Source organism: Pararge aegeria, chromosome 5 (assembly GCF_905163445.1).
Source record: "Pararge aegeria chromosome 5, ilParAegt1.1, whole genome shotgun sequence".
NCBI lineage: Eukaryota > Metazoa > Arthropoda > Insecta > Lepidoptera > Nymphalidae > Pararge > Pararge aegeria.
In genome coordinates this window covers 2,236,230-2,251,831 of record NC_053184.1, presented here as the reverse complement: position 1 = coordinate 2,251,831, position 15,602 = coordinate 2,236,230, and positions in this window count along the sequence as shown.

Here is a 15,602-nt window from a genome sequence, read left to right as displayed (position 1 = left end):
TACACATAAATACTTCTAATATACAGATAAACACCCAGACACTGAAAAACATTCATGTTCATCACAGAAACACTTTCCAGTTTTGGGGTTCGAACCCACGGCCTTGGATTCAGAAAGCAAGGTCGCTGCCCACTGTACCAACCGGCTGTCTAATCAAACAGATTATCAGTAATAATCTTATCCCGGATATTGGATTCATTTTTATAAATATTTTCATCTTTAGCACCCTAAGTACATCCTTTGTAAAACCAGCTCTCACGGTTTCATCCTGTTTTTTGGTACTTAATAAAAAAAATTGCTGGATGAACCCTATTTTATATTATAATAATATAATAGTAATGAACTATATTCAGCTTCCACGCATAAGAAAACTAATAAAAACTAATAACTTATTACTTTAAAATTAATTATTCTCTTTATTACTAACTAAATTCCTTATAAAAAGGTGCTAGGACTATTCATCTTTTATTTTTGGCATTTTGAATAGCGTTTTTATTATGTAACGTTAGTCTGGAAAATAACACAAATATCACTTTCCATTTACTTAGTTTGCTCCGGGCGGCATGGAAAAGGGATAACAATTATGAGAGTAAGGTTAATAGACACGAAAATCGCTTGCATACAAAACCTCTTTTGCCGAACGAAAGCGGGCAATGATAAAAATGTTTTAAACTGGATTCATTCAAACTGCAGTGAGCGTAGATTATTTTGACCGGTCTCCTTTGTAAACCTCTAGCGTTCGGCACCCCAATTAAGTTGAATTTGTAAAGTCCTACTTTGATTCTCTGCGAGTAACTCTACTTCCGCTAGGGCCCTCGTGGCCTGTGAATAAAGAATTTATGTACAAAAAAACGAGCTTCTTCTGAATGGGTAGGTTTATTTTACAACCTATCTGACCCTACATTTTAAATCGTTAAACAACCATATATTCCCTTGGATATATGGGTACAAACCTTAAATACAGAATTCCTTTTTTTTTATTATCTGCACCCATTGTCATACGTCTAAGGACCTGGCTAAGCTTACTGACTTCTTCATCTTACAATGGCGACCTATTTAATATGTTCAATATTTACTATAATATTCTTGAAGTGTTTGATCGTCTTTTTTGTGAATGATGTGGTGTACAAATAAAGAGTATAAATAAATAAATATATTTCAAAAAATATTGCAAAAAGAAAATATTCTATATATATATATAAAATTATTATATATATATTTATCTATATATATATATATATATATATATAGATAAATATATATATATAAAAAAAAAAAAAAATATATATATATATATATATATATATATATATATTTTTTTTTTTTTTTTTTTTTTAAATAAATAAATATACTACGACAATACACACATCGCCATCTAGCCCCAAAGTAAGCGTAGCTTGTGTTATGGGTACTAAGATGCCTGATGAAATTTTTTATGAATAATATACATAAATACTTAGAAAATACATATAAACACCCAGACATATAATCAGGAAACTGAACGTTTTAAATAAGATCTGGGTTTTATATGACAAACATAAAAAACACGGATTTCTCTAGCATTTCTGAGCCAATTTTCGAAATATTTTTTTAAATTTACAGCCGATAATAATCAAAAAAACCAACGGAACGCATTCTAAGTCCTTAAACCCTATAAGATACGTAAATCAATGCCCTCAACATTAGTACAATAGAGATACACCGTCCAGGCCTACGTAAATCGATTAGAACGCCAATCAGATCCGGATTGCCCATCAATATACTCAAGATGTATGAAGATGTAGCTAAACGTCTTCGTCGTTCAAACACATCGCCAGTGACGCAAGTCAGAATGCTACAACGTACGTCGAGACCTGTTCAAGCATGTTGATTAGTTCATCGGACATGTTCGAGCTTCGCAATTGCATGCGTTCCAGTCTTTGGTCATAGATTAAGGTAGGATTAACCGTGTTACACAAATCTATACTCTACTCTATATACTAATATTATGATGCGAGAAAGTATGTGTTGTATGGAGTAATCTCTGGATCGACTGAACCGATTTTGAAAATTCTTTTAACCGTAGATAACGACATTATTTCTGAGTATCATGCGCTATATATTAGTGTAAAAAATTAAAAATACTTTTTAATGTATCGTTTTTCATTTCAGATTTGCAAACGAGGTCGGAATTAACGGGGGAACGACATCGTGTTCTACGAACGCTGCTTTAACGATGAGATAACTTAGAAAAGTTACAGGTATGGATACAGGCGTGCTGGGATTCGAACTCGGCCCCTCGAAAGTGAAGTCCTACCCACTGCGCTATCAACGCTTCTACGGCACACATCCGGTGTTATATTATGTTCATCATATTAAAAACAATGAACAAAAAGCTACCTTTTACTAACGATTGCCGAGTTACCTACGGCCGTACCAAAGCCAATAAAATGCATCTTCATTCTTATATAATAATGTCAGTTGCAGAGTCCATTACAGAGTTGCTCGGCAGTTGTGCAAAGTGCATAGAGTTGTTACTGCCGCTATTATGAGCTCTTCATTTTGTTAGCAGAAGTTATGGCGACGGGCCGTCAAGGAGTAATATTAGACTGGGCTTACAACTCAAATAAAGTGGTTGTAAACTGGGGCTCTTCGGATATAGAATAACTTAATGTAGCTAAACAATGATAGGTCGCGAACTATTCCCAGTTGTATTTCAATTAATGGAACTAAACGATCGCGCCGCGCGCCGGTGACGCCGGCTAATTGCCTGCTCGCTTTAGCTCAGTGCCTTAAGTACGAGACAACTACGCTCGCAATCGTAGTCTTTATCGAGTACCAAAAAGAAAAATTGGCTTTTTGTTTCTTTTAAGCTCGTCCATTATTAACTAACTAGATGATACAGTGAACTTAGTAAATCCTAAAATATCCGTAGGCGAGCAAAGCGGAAAAAAACCGAGATACGACATTACATTTTCAAGTTTTCTCGAGATAAAGGCGCAGCCATTGATTTATACATAATATGTTCAGAAATAATTGTATATATATGTATTCAAGCGGGGGAAAGCTAGTTTATTTCACGGAAACACAGATGTCCGGAGGGCGTTTAGTGTTCTTGTACGATGTCGCGAGAAATGTTATGACTGCCATACTCCCTTATAGGTTACTCCGCTACCATCTTAGACTGCATCATCACTTACCACTTGGTGAGATTGCAGTCAAGGGCTAACTTGTAATGGAATAAAAAAATAAAGTTTGCTTTGTCCAATTTCTGCTGGATGAATGAAGAAGAGAATTCGAAACTACAAAGTCTCCAGCACCGACTTAATGTTGCCTGTTTATCGGTTTTTTACCGGATATACTTCGGCGAGTGTACTCAGGAACTTCACAATCTTGTTCCTCCTTCCCCGCTCTACCACAGAACAGTGAGACACTGTGGGCGGTGGCATCCTTATTTGGTTGATATTTCATCAACACGCACGAAACGTTTTTAATCCATGTCTCTGATACGTACCGATAAGATATGGAACGCCCTACCGGCATCTGTGTTTCCTGTCGCGTGTAATTTGAGTACTTTCAACTTTTTACTTTTTCTAGGCAAGCGTGCTCCAACCTAGACCTCATCATTGCTTTCTAACGGACATGGTTGTCGTCAAGCGCTGGCCTGTCGTTAATAAAAAAAAATGGATTCTTGTGGTTATTTAAAAGTAATAATTGACGGACCAAACTGATAGACTGCCAAATGGTAATCGGAAAACTATCGACTATAAACAGTGCAATAATTAACAGGGCGTGCAAAGGACGCGCCCTTGCACGTTCACTGTATCATCTAGTTAGTTGCGGCGGTTATCGCGGCGCGATCGTTTAGTTCCATTAATTGAAATACAACTGGGAATAGTTCGCGACCGATCCCTGACACGTTGGCAACTGTTGATAACTCACACTAACTCTTGGTAACTCACTCTCACTAACGATAACTTGTATATAACTAGCTGTTTATTATGGTTCTTAACGCCTTTGGTTGCCTTGAAGATTTTAGCGATAAGGCCACCAAATTGTATTCCAATTTATATTTCTGTAACTACTTTTTTTCCTTTGGTGCACATTAAAAGTGTTTTCATTCATTCAAAAAAATATTGTCGTAATTCATATATATAGCTTAATATAAATTTACTGTGAGATGGTAATAACAAAAAAATACCTGGCTAAGTTTGCTGTGGTTTTTTTAGACCAGGGCGCGTTTGGAGCCCTCGTAGTGTTAGGTTTAAGTTGGCGAACGAAGTTATCACCACCCCTTTCAATTATGTAAGCATATATGTATGAACGCTTTATAAGTGCCTGTGATAGGCCTACATGAATAAAGAAATTTTGAATTTGAATTTAAATTATATTTATAATATATGTATACAAAAGAATATTAGCGTAGTACTATAGCGGACGGAATTATGCGATAGTAACTTTGAAATCAACGCAATAATGCGTTTGTTTCTTTATCGTGATGCATTATCGTTTCATCGAGTTTCAAATCGAAAGTTTCACTTCAAATGAAACAATAAAAATGTTTAATTACCCCGTTAGTCTATTTAATATGTGACTATCAGTTTTGCTTGCAAAAATACAGTCACAACATCCAAATGCGTTTACATTGTACCGGATAAAAACAAAGTAATTAATATCATCCGTGCGAAATGCGAATTCGTAGCGTGGTTAATTATTGTCCACAAAATAATTACCGCGTGCATTATTACGAGAATAAAATGAACGTCCATAACATACTTTGTTGATCTTGCCGCGGGGCGAGTCGCCGTCGCGCCGTCCAAATTATTTTCCCAAATGACGTTTCGGCGGGAAAATGACGGAAACGTGGGTAATTGCCCTCTCGCGATATAAATTGGCTGCAGACTGTGTAACCGGCAGTGGTAAGGGCTATCCGCTACTAATGTGTCGAGAGTCACGACGCGTTTAGAGCCAAAAACTTATGCATCTTAAGGATAAGCCAAGCAAAAAAATCCGCAGCCTATAAATGTTTTTCAGTGTCTGGGTGTTTATATGTATATTCTAAGTATTTATGTGTGTTATTCATGAAAAATATTCATCAGTCATTTTAGTATCTTATCGATAAGTCGATCTCAACATCCGCAGCCTATAAACGTCTTACTGCTGAGCATAGACCTCCTCTAAAATAGGAGAGACTGTTATAGAGCATAGACCCACCACCCAAAAATGATCGTGCATCTTATCGATATGTCAATCCTAACATCCGCAGCCTATTAGCGTCTTACTGCTGAGCATAGACCTCCTCTAAAATAGGAGAGACTGTTATAGAGCATAGACCCACCACCCAAAAACTTATCGTGTATCTTATCGATATGTCATTCTTAACATTCACAGCCTATGAGCGTCTCAATGCTGGGTACAGGCCTACTTTCACAAATAAGAGACGGTTATAGAGCATAGACCCACTACTCAAAAATGCATCATGTATCTTAACGATAAGTCAATTCTAACATCCGCAGCCTATAAGCGTCTCAATGGTACAGGCCTCTTCTCACATAGAAGAAACGGTTATTGAGCATATTCCACCCAAAAAGGGCACAGGCCACACATGTTGAGTCCACTGCTGTCATGTCAATCTCAATATCCATAAATTTTTAGGAAAGTTTGCTAGGAAAGAAATGTGTTAGAAACTTGGTATTTTTAAAATACCCTTCTTTTTTTATATATTAATAGCGGGCAAACGAGCAAGTGGGTCACCTGATGATAAGTGATCACCGCCGCCCATGAACATCTGCAGCACCAGAGGAGCCACCGATGCGTTGCCGGCTTTTAAGGAATTTGTTTATCCGCCCCTTGAATAACCCTAGATCTTTTTGAAACCTTTCATGCATTTTAAAATACTGATAAAATAATTAGTAGCTGTTGCCCGCGACTTCGTTCACGTTTGTTTCTATTTTTAAGGCATCCCGTAGGAACAGTTCATTTGAGATCTACTGCGATCATCAACCCGTCTACCATGCAGCGTGGTAATTTTGAACAAGCCCTTCCGTTGCGAGAGGCAAGTCAGGTCCGCAGTGGACTGTTATAGACTGATAACTCTTTCAAAGAGTACGTTGGCCACCTATGTTATAGGCTGCACCCCTTAAAAAAGTCACCCACTCTATGTCTTTATTCAAGTAGGCCCATAGGTGGCGCTTTTGATATGTACATAAGAATTACACGGTAGTGAGATTATTGCGATAACCACATTCGTAAACTTAAAACTAAAGCTACAAGGTGGTTTAAGAAGAAGCCCACAACAAACTTAGCCGGGTGGTTTTTTTTTTGTTATCACCATCTCACAATGTTATTTTAAATTATTAGAAGAGCAACCAGGTTAGAGCAATAATTTACACCCAAGCTTTTTTATTGATTACGTAGTCCTTTATACTATAATAGGACTTGTCTAACGTTCTTAAGCTTACGTTTAATACAAACTTTGAACTTTTTAAGAGACATCACATCACATATATTTCCGAAGACATCAATATCGAGAGTTCTTAGTACTGACAAACAGCAAGCGTATAAATATGGTTTGGCGACGAAAAGCCCCGCCCCGCGACCACGGCATTACCGTGGGGCGGCTGACGACTGCGATGGAATTTGTTCTTGACAGGTAGCATACCTATGCTCCCCTGGTATCCAGACTGGAGACAATCGAGTTAGACGCCCTGCCAGCAGCCAAATCCTAATCCTGCTAATGTTATGAACGTGAAAGTTCGTTAGGATGTTTGTTACTCATTCACACATAAACTAGGAAACTGATATGACTAAAATTTAGAATGGAGATAAGTAGATTATACCGTTTCAGATAGAAATGGAGGGTTTCAAGTGCATCTTCAAAGCTAATCAAACACACACACGTGTTTGTGCGTGTTTGTGTGTGTGTGTGTCGGGAAAAACACACAAACACATACACACACCCGAAGGGAAGGGATTAACTGATTTTCGATTTTTTAGCAAATAAAGATATTTTACTCTTTTCAATAAGACTCTAATAGGCCCAAAGAAAGCACTTTGAAGCTTACATAAAAAATATACATAACTGATAATAACCGTATTCGTAAACTTATAAATAAAGCTTCAAGGATGGTCTGTAACTTTAACTTTAAAATTTTTGATGCAATTCTAACATAAATTCCACAATCTCTAACTCTAACTTCTCTCTAATGACTTTGCGAACAGATGAAGATCGCAAATCACTTAACGACCTCCCTGGCGGAACGGTGAGCGCCGTGAATATAAGTAATAGGTCCCGGGTTCTATTCCCGGCAAGTACAATTCGGGAATTTATAATTTCTGATTTTGCTCTGGGCTGGTATGTTGGGAGGTTTTGGCTGGGGCTAGTTACCACCCGACTGACGAAGAAACACCGCTAAGCGATTTAGTGTTCCGGTGCGATGTCGCGTGGAAACATATTAGGGGTATGACTACCATACTCCCTAACAGGTTAGCCCGCTACCATCTTACCTCGGGGGCCGACCAACACTGCGTTTACCTATAGAGGATTGCCATTCCAGCACCTAAGGACCCCAACGTCCATCTGTTCTCCGAGTTCCACTTCAGCTTTTGTGTCTCACTGAGCTATATCGGTTCTTCTACGGATCTCCTCATTCCAGATTTGATCATGTAGAGATACTCCCAACATTGCTCTTGTAGAGATACTCTACAAGTTCGCAAAATTGCTCTTGTAGAGATTTGATCATGTAGAGATACTCTCTCCATTTCTCGCTGAGTGACTCTGAGCCTTCTTATGAGGCCAATAGTAAGCGATGTCTGTGTATATACACAATATTTTGGTAAAACATATTTCAATAATATACCCAGGTAACAAAATATAACATCGGAACTTTTTACATTTTAATCAAAAGCCCGATAGAAACGTGGATACACAAATGAAATGTTACAAATATTCGAACCGTGAAGGCATCATCGAGATTAATTAAAGTATTTCCAATTTGCAAGCAAGCCCGACACCGATTTATCCGCTCTCCTTAATTAAAATAAAATATTACTTTTGAAATGTTTTTTTTCTTTTTTCTGTATTCCACTACAAGTTAGCAGTTGACTGTAATATATCCTGGTGGTAAGTGATGATGCAGTCTATGATTGTAGCCGGCTAACTAGTTGGGGAGTATGGCAATTATATTAAACCCAAATCGGTTTCGAGGTAACATCATACCGGAACGCTAAATCGCGTAGCTACTTTGTAAGTAGGGTGCCACAACCGAAGCCTGCCACTAGACCGGACCAGAGAAAAGTCAGATTATGGCTTCCCTAATGGCCTCTACCGGCAATCGAATCCGAGACTTCCACCTTAAAACCAAAACGCTCACCGCTGCGGAATGGTAAGAATTACACAAAAGGACACTTATGTTTTTTTTGTAAAAGAAATATTATAATTTTTTTTACTATCCATCTGAAACTGTTATAAATTTTATTTATATTAATTACATTTAAAAAATATTCGCATACTATTTAATTAGTTGAATGTAAAGGGACACAAATAATTGTAAGAGCAAAAAAAACATCTTTCAGCAAATAAATTTTGGTCTGGTGGGAGGCTTTGGCCGTGGCTAGTTACCACCATACCGACAAAGACGTGCCGCTAAACGATTTAGTGTTCCGGTCAGGTTCCGGTGCGATGTCGCGTGGAAACCAATTAGGGATGTGACTACCATACTCTCTAACAGGTTAGCCCGCAACTATCTTAGAAGGCACCATCACTTCCAGGTGAGATTGCAATCAAGGGCTAACTTGTAGTTGAACAAAAAAATATATATATATTCTATTATATTCTTTTGTATTCTATGTAGTTGATGTCCCATGACTAAATTATAGGGGCACCTTATTTGACTGCGGGACTCCTAAAAGCGACCACTAAGGGACAATTTACATATTTTACCAGAGACGAAGTAGAAAATAAATCCCATAAAAACTTTTGCGATTCACATTCGTATTAAAGTTTAGTTATCATTGCGATTTTAGACGGTATTTCGGGCAAGTTAATTCTCGGTCGCTCATGTGCGAAATAACTTTGCGTCAAGTTTATTTTTTGGAATATCTATTGTGTAATTTTTTGTGACTTTTCGATATTATAACAAAGTTAATTTGCAGGGCCGTAATATTTTACGGTTATTTAAATCTGAAATGTCATAGGTTGCAATTCAAATTGTAAGTATTTGGTCCTACTCGCACCTATTATTGTAGGGAAACATTAGATTCTTTTGGCCGAATGATAATGGCATGTCAGTACTATATTTCTATATATATAAAAATGTTATGTTGGTTGGTTTAAAAAAAATGCTGAATGTGTTGCCCAGCGCCAATCTCGAAAGTAGCTGACCCGACTTCGTTAATTATTTATTTAGAATATTCTTTAAAGTATGAAGATGGTCCTTACGGTGATAAAAATTAAATAAATTGCCTGAAAAAGTCTAAAAACAACACTTTTCTACTTTCCCAAACAAACGATTCGTAATATTACTTAAAAGTCCATTTGAACATTAATACCATACCATAAAGTATAAGTGTTAGTGGAGATGTTAAAATGATATTAAAATCGGTACTAACAGATTTTGTGCAGACGAAGTTGCACAGGTCAGGTAGTCACACAATACATTTGTCCATACATAATTCTTCCCGCGGATGTCGTACGAGGCGTCAAATATGCGGCGAGGCGGAAAACAGGCACCAACCCGTCTGCCCAGCGTGGGGATTATGGGCAAACCCTACTGTTGGGGGAGGCCTTTAGTCCAGTAGTGGACTGTTAAAGGCTATTGATGAGACTAAGTAAACTCTAAAAAATAACAAACTTGAACGATAGTAGAATAAAATATCATCGTATAGAACAACTGAATAGATTGCATTCGAAAATAGATGGACCCCAAAATACCTCGCAGTATCACGCGAAATCGTTTCAATTTTCCGAACAATAACTATTCGCAAACATTTCGCGACAGTCAAAGTCCATCGAATGTGAGGTTATAATCCCAGCGAGGATAATCGAATAATACTCACGCATGATACATCCGAACCCCGCTGCAAAAATATACATGCGAATTCAATCCCTAATATATGAAAGCAGAGGATTAATTTCGCGTGAATGTTTTGTGTATTATAATAATGTTGTGGAGTACTGTACGTATAGATGCGATATGCTAATTCAGTGTTTGGTAAATGTAGTATTCGGTACGGTCATTGCACGGTCGCAAACATTGTCTGACACGTTCTCGATGTTTGTTCATCATACTAGGTGCTCGTGTATGCAGCGTAGCATTTATGGTATAACGATTTCGATCAACTGGTAATTCATTTATTAGCCTTTCCAGGGAAGCAAATAGTACTTTTACAGATAACAGTACTAGTTTAATTTTTTTTATCACGTAAAACAACAAATTTTGCGCAACCACAGACATAAAAAAAAAATTAAAATAATCATCAGTCATTATTATCATCACACATTTGTATAAAAAGGTTACATTTGTAATTTGTTTGAAATAAAATATGTGTGACAAAGGAGCTGGGTCAGTATAGCTGCATACGTCGTTATTAAACAATAACAAAACAATTACAAAAATATAAACGAAAATTGCACATTTACATTAACACAAAACTTATTTACCTATGAAGGACGTAATTAAAAAACAAAATGTTAAAAATCTTTGACAGCCGATTGGCGCTGTTTGCAGGGACCCTGCTTTCTGAGTCCAAGGCCGTGGGTTCGATTCCCACTACTGGAAAATGTTTGTGTGATGAGCATGAATGTTTTTCAGTGTCTGGGTGTTTATATGTATATTTTAAGTATTTTTGTATATTATTTATACAAAATATTCATCAGTCATCTTAGTACCCATAAAACAAGCTACGCTTAAATTGGGCGTTGAATGGCGATGTGTGTATTGTCGTAGTATATTTATTTATTTATATATCTAATTACGAGTTAAGCCAAAATAATATAACCACAATCAAAAGAATAATAAATAATGGTACTAATAGATACCTACTATTTTATAAACAATATTCAAAAACTACGAAAACTAAAGGAAACACATAAACATAAAGGAAAATATGGTGTGCAAATATTTTATAATAATAGTTATTACAATTTATAATTATTAATTAGAAGTACTTCATAATTATTAGTATCAAATTTATGTACAATTAAAAAAAAAAATAGAATAAGATAAATTTTAGTATTAAGTTGGATTTTACATTTTTCTAAAAATTCATTACGACTGTAAAAACATTGCTCAATTAGGTAATCAGTTTTTTCTTAAATTAAGGTACTGTTAGCCCTTCTATATCGTCAAAGAGTTTGTTAGACAACGTCACGGTCATACATGGCAATTTGAAACTCCCTTTTGCTCACATTTTATGGAGTTATTTGCATTTTTTTTGTCACTTGCTTTCACGGTAAAGAAAACCACCGCTGAGAGTTCTCTGTCATCGCAAAGACATGTAAAGCCTAACAATCCGCACTTGGCAAGCCCGATGGCTTCGGCCTAATAACTTCTTATCCCGAGAGACTCCAGGGCACTGCAGTGGATCAGTATTGAGAATTACCGATAGTCTAAGTACTTATATACTTTACTAAATACAAAAGTGGCCTCGAAGCCGCATTGAAGCAGTGTGGGTGGTCTAGGCTCTGAATCCCTCTCTTCCAATTCAAATTCAAATTCAAAGAGGTTTTCATGTATATATATTATTACCATTATTAAATTCGTTTACTTGAAACTGAATTTAGGAGGTCCTAGTCTAAGAAGAACCCACAACAAACTAAGCCGGAGTTGTTTTTGAAAACTCCATCTCACAGGCAAATTAAAATTTAGCAATTAATACCCATAAATCATGTATTATAATTAAAAATAAACTTTGAACTTATTGAGCGACATCTCAAAGATTTCATTTGGTAATTTGTTATAAAATAATATACATCCCTTGATTGAATTACTCTTTTTATGTAGCCAAAAACTGGCCTACAATTTTATTTATTTCTTTCTTGTAAAAATACACATTTGTTACAGTCCACTTTCTGTTTAAATTTTGTAATAAATTTTTAAATATATATGAATTATGCGCGGTCATTTTACTGATACATACGAGTAACTTCTTAAAATTATCTTCTTATTTCAATTCATAATTCAATTTGTCGCTAAGCTAAACTGGCAATGGGCGGGGCAAAATTCTTAGAGAACCGGACATTGGGGTCCCAAGGTGCTGGTATGACGCCCCCTCAGCAGAAAGCGCAGTTGGTTGACCCCCAACGAGTTGGACAGACGACATCAAGCAAGTCGCTTGGTGCCGCTGGAAACAAGCGGCCTAGGACCATGGAATTTAGAACTCTCTGCAAAAGACCTCTGTCCAGCAGTGTACGTAAGTTGGTTGTGTACGTAAATGACGTTAATGAAGTTGATTCCATTTTTCACAAAATAATTCAACATTGGAACACAGAGATGATGCTTGGCAACAGAAATAAGCAAAGAAACTACTTCTAAATATACTGTTGGTTATCATGACATTAATATTTGGAAAAGGGATTGTGCACCACTCCGTCTCAACTGTGACTATACAATTATCGTAGCTATTAGCTTATACGCTCTCAAGCGCTCAAGAGCCCGTCACTTCATTGCAAGTGGAAAATTTACGCAATGTTTATTAATAAGTCACTCAATAAACATGAATAGTGAGGGGTCTGTATAGCGTTTTACACACTTAAGGCAACAAACTATTTTGTAGTTGTTTTGAATAATTATATTGATGGATTTCATTTCAATAAAATACATAAAATAGCTGTCGATGTGTGACAATCGACAGCTATTTTATGACCTCGCTACTGCTGTCTTATAAGTGGGAGTTTCAGGATTCGATTCCTAATTTGGGAATTTTTGGGCCACCCGAGCCCATGTAGTTATTACCAGCCGTCTCTTTCTCAGCACCCATCATATTAGAGTAGTCAAATACATTTATCATCATCATCATATCAACCGATAGACGACCACTGCTGGACTGGGAGTCCCTTATTCCACGGTTTTGTGCCGCTTGGACCCAGCGACTACCTGCGACGTGCTTAATGTCGGCTGTACACCTCGTTGGGGGGCGACCAACGCTGCCGTCGAATACATTTATTATACTTTAACTGTGTTCTGCGGTTTCACCCCCACAAACGACGGAACGCAGCGCACTGCTTAAAAGTCTAAAACCATTCTCAATAAATCAGATACCTATCGTAAAGTTTTTATACACATACAGTAGAAGAGATACAGTGCTGCGTGCGGATTGAATGCCTTTTTTTGCTCTTGGAACTCCAAGAGCAAGAATAGATATATTAGGATGTGATGCGACATATCTATAGTCTTGGATATATATATATATAGATATAGAAAAGTCGAAATTGATTTAGAAGCATTAGATATTGTTATAGGGATAGATGCAGTGCGGCTCGTTATATTAAGCACCTTAAAAATATTCAGGCAAACTTAATCTTTCAAATGAACTGTCCTTCCACGATAATCATATAGTCTTACAAATACATGTTATTGTGTATGTCTGTGATTTAAATCTGCATTGTATCAACAGATTTGATCTAAGCCCATAAACCCTCTCTCCTATGTTTGAGCGGAGACCTGTGCCCATTACATTATTATTATAAAGAAAATGCCATCCACTGCGATCACCAATAAGTCTGCCCGGCAAACCCTTTAATTATCCCTACTTAATATTATAAATGTGAATGTAAGTTTGTTTGTTACGCTTTCACGTTAAAACTACTGAACCGTTCATCATTAATCTTTGTAAACATATTCTTGGAGGTAATAGAAGTAATATAGGATGCTTTTTATCCCGAAATTAAGCTTAGTTCCTTTGGGAGAGGTTATGAAAAAGTTTGACGATTTTACACTATATAAAAAATGTTAGAAATGTTCTTCGTTAACCTTTAGCATATAAATCAACTAACAATGCGATTTCGATTCGTGCTATAACGATTACTATTTTTTGTAAGTGATAGGAGGAACTGAGACTGTTCTTGAGAGAGCTGAGTTCTTTTCAGATATTGTTTATGCGAATAGATTTTTTTTTTATAAGAATACACAACTTAAATTTTCAGTACAACTAGTTACACCTAAATTTAATGTCAAAGTGTCTCCAAAAACAAAAACATACGAAGACGAAGTCGCGGGCAAAAGCTAGTTAATTCATAAAGCAAAAATATTATTACAAGGCCAAAGATGAGGATGATGATGCTAAAGCAAATAATAAATACTATTTGTTACTTTTGCAATAATAATGTTTATTAGGATGCCAATATAAACGTATGCAAAGCCTTCAATTTATTATCACCTTCCAAATCGATATCCTCGCTTCCCAAGACGGAAAATCTTGTATAAGCAAGATTTCTTAGAACACGAACTGCTTTAAATTTATAGCCGATGCCTAAAACAATATCGCAGTATATCGTAACTCCTAATAAATATGGAGTCATCAACAATGATTCACTCCAAGTACATTCCGTATACTGCCTACCCTGCTCATCCAGTAACGGAAGATCGTAGGAACATTTCCCAATACAGAGAATAGCAGCCTGTATTCGGTTAAATATAGAGTTGAAAATGGTGAGGTACAGTTTGTATATGTTATGTACTAGTTTTAAAATAGTTTCAACCACAAGGGGGTATGATATACTGTTATTGGCCTTCCGCTTTTCAGGAATGAATGGTGTACACTCCAGGGCATGAAGGATGATGGTAATCTTAGCGGATAATAAAAATTAAGGCTATTTATCCTTTGCTTCAGATAGTACTTCGGAGACTAAGTTATTAAAAATGGCTTAAATACATTTCGAAGTGTTAATGTTCTCGGAGTATTTCATACCCCAAAAATATGAAATTATCATCATCGTCATCAAATCGACCTATTGACGTCCACTGCTGGACAAAAGTCTTCTGTAGGGCATTTCCAACTCCACGATTCTGGGCCGCATGTATCCAGCGGCTCCCCGCGTCTCGCTGCGTTTACCGGTGCGAGGTTGCCACTCCAACACCTTGGAACCCCAACTTCCAACGGTTCTCCGATCTATGTGCCGTCTCCGAAATATGAAATACTTTTTTTTTTGTAAATGCAATTTTTCTGCTTTTTTTCATTTAAAAATAAACATATAAATAAACATAAGAGGTTTTTATAAATCTACTCATTGTGTTCTTAAATAGCATCGCCTTTTTTCTGTACTTATTTCTCTGCAAAGCTGTACTTACCAATTATTTTTCTTTTAGGTGCTGAGTGCTGCTGAATTAGGTTGAAAGAACTTTAATTATTAATAATCTATATAGTTCTTGACACTGCAAAGAAAGGTATGTTATTCCGTAAGATATTTTCTGACTAAATCTTTACACGATTCACTAAACTTTTCTCGAAAAGAAGTAGTAACTCATTGAAGTAGTTAGATAATAAAATCTTCAGATGAAATAAAAAAGTTATACCTATATTATGTAAACATTAATGAGTTTTGGTTATTTAATATTTTTTAAATTACTAAATATCAATGAAATTTTTTAAAATTACCGGAAAGCAGTTAAAGAAATAAATATATA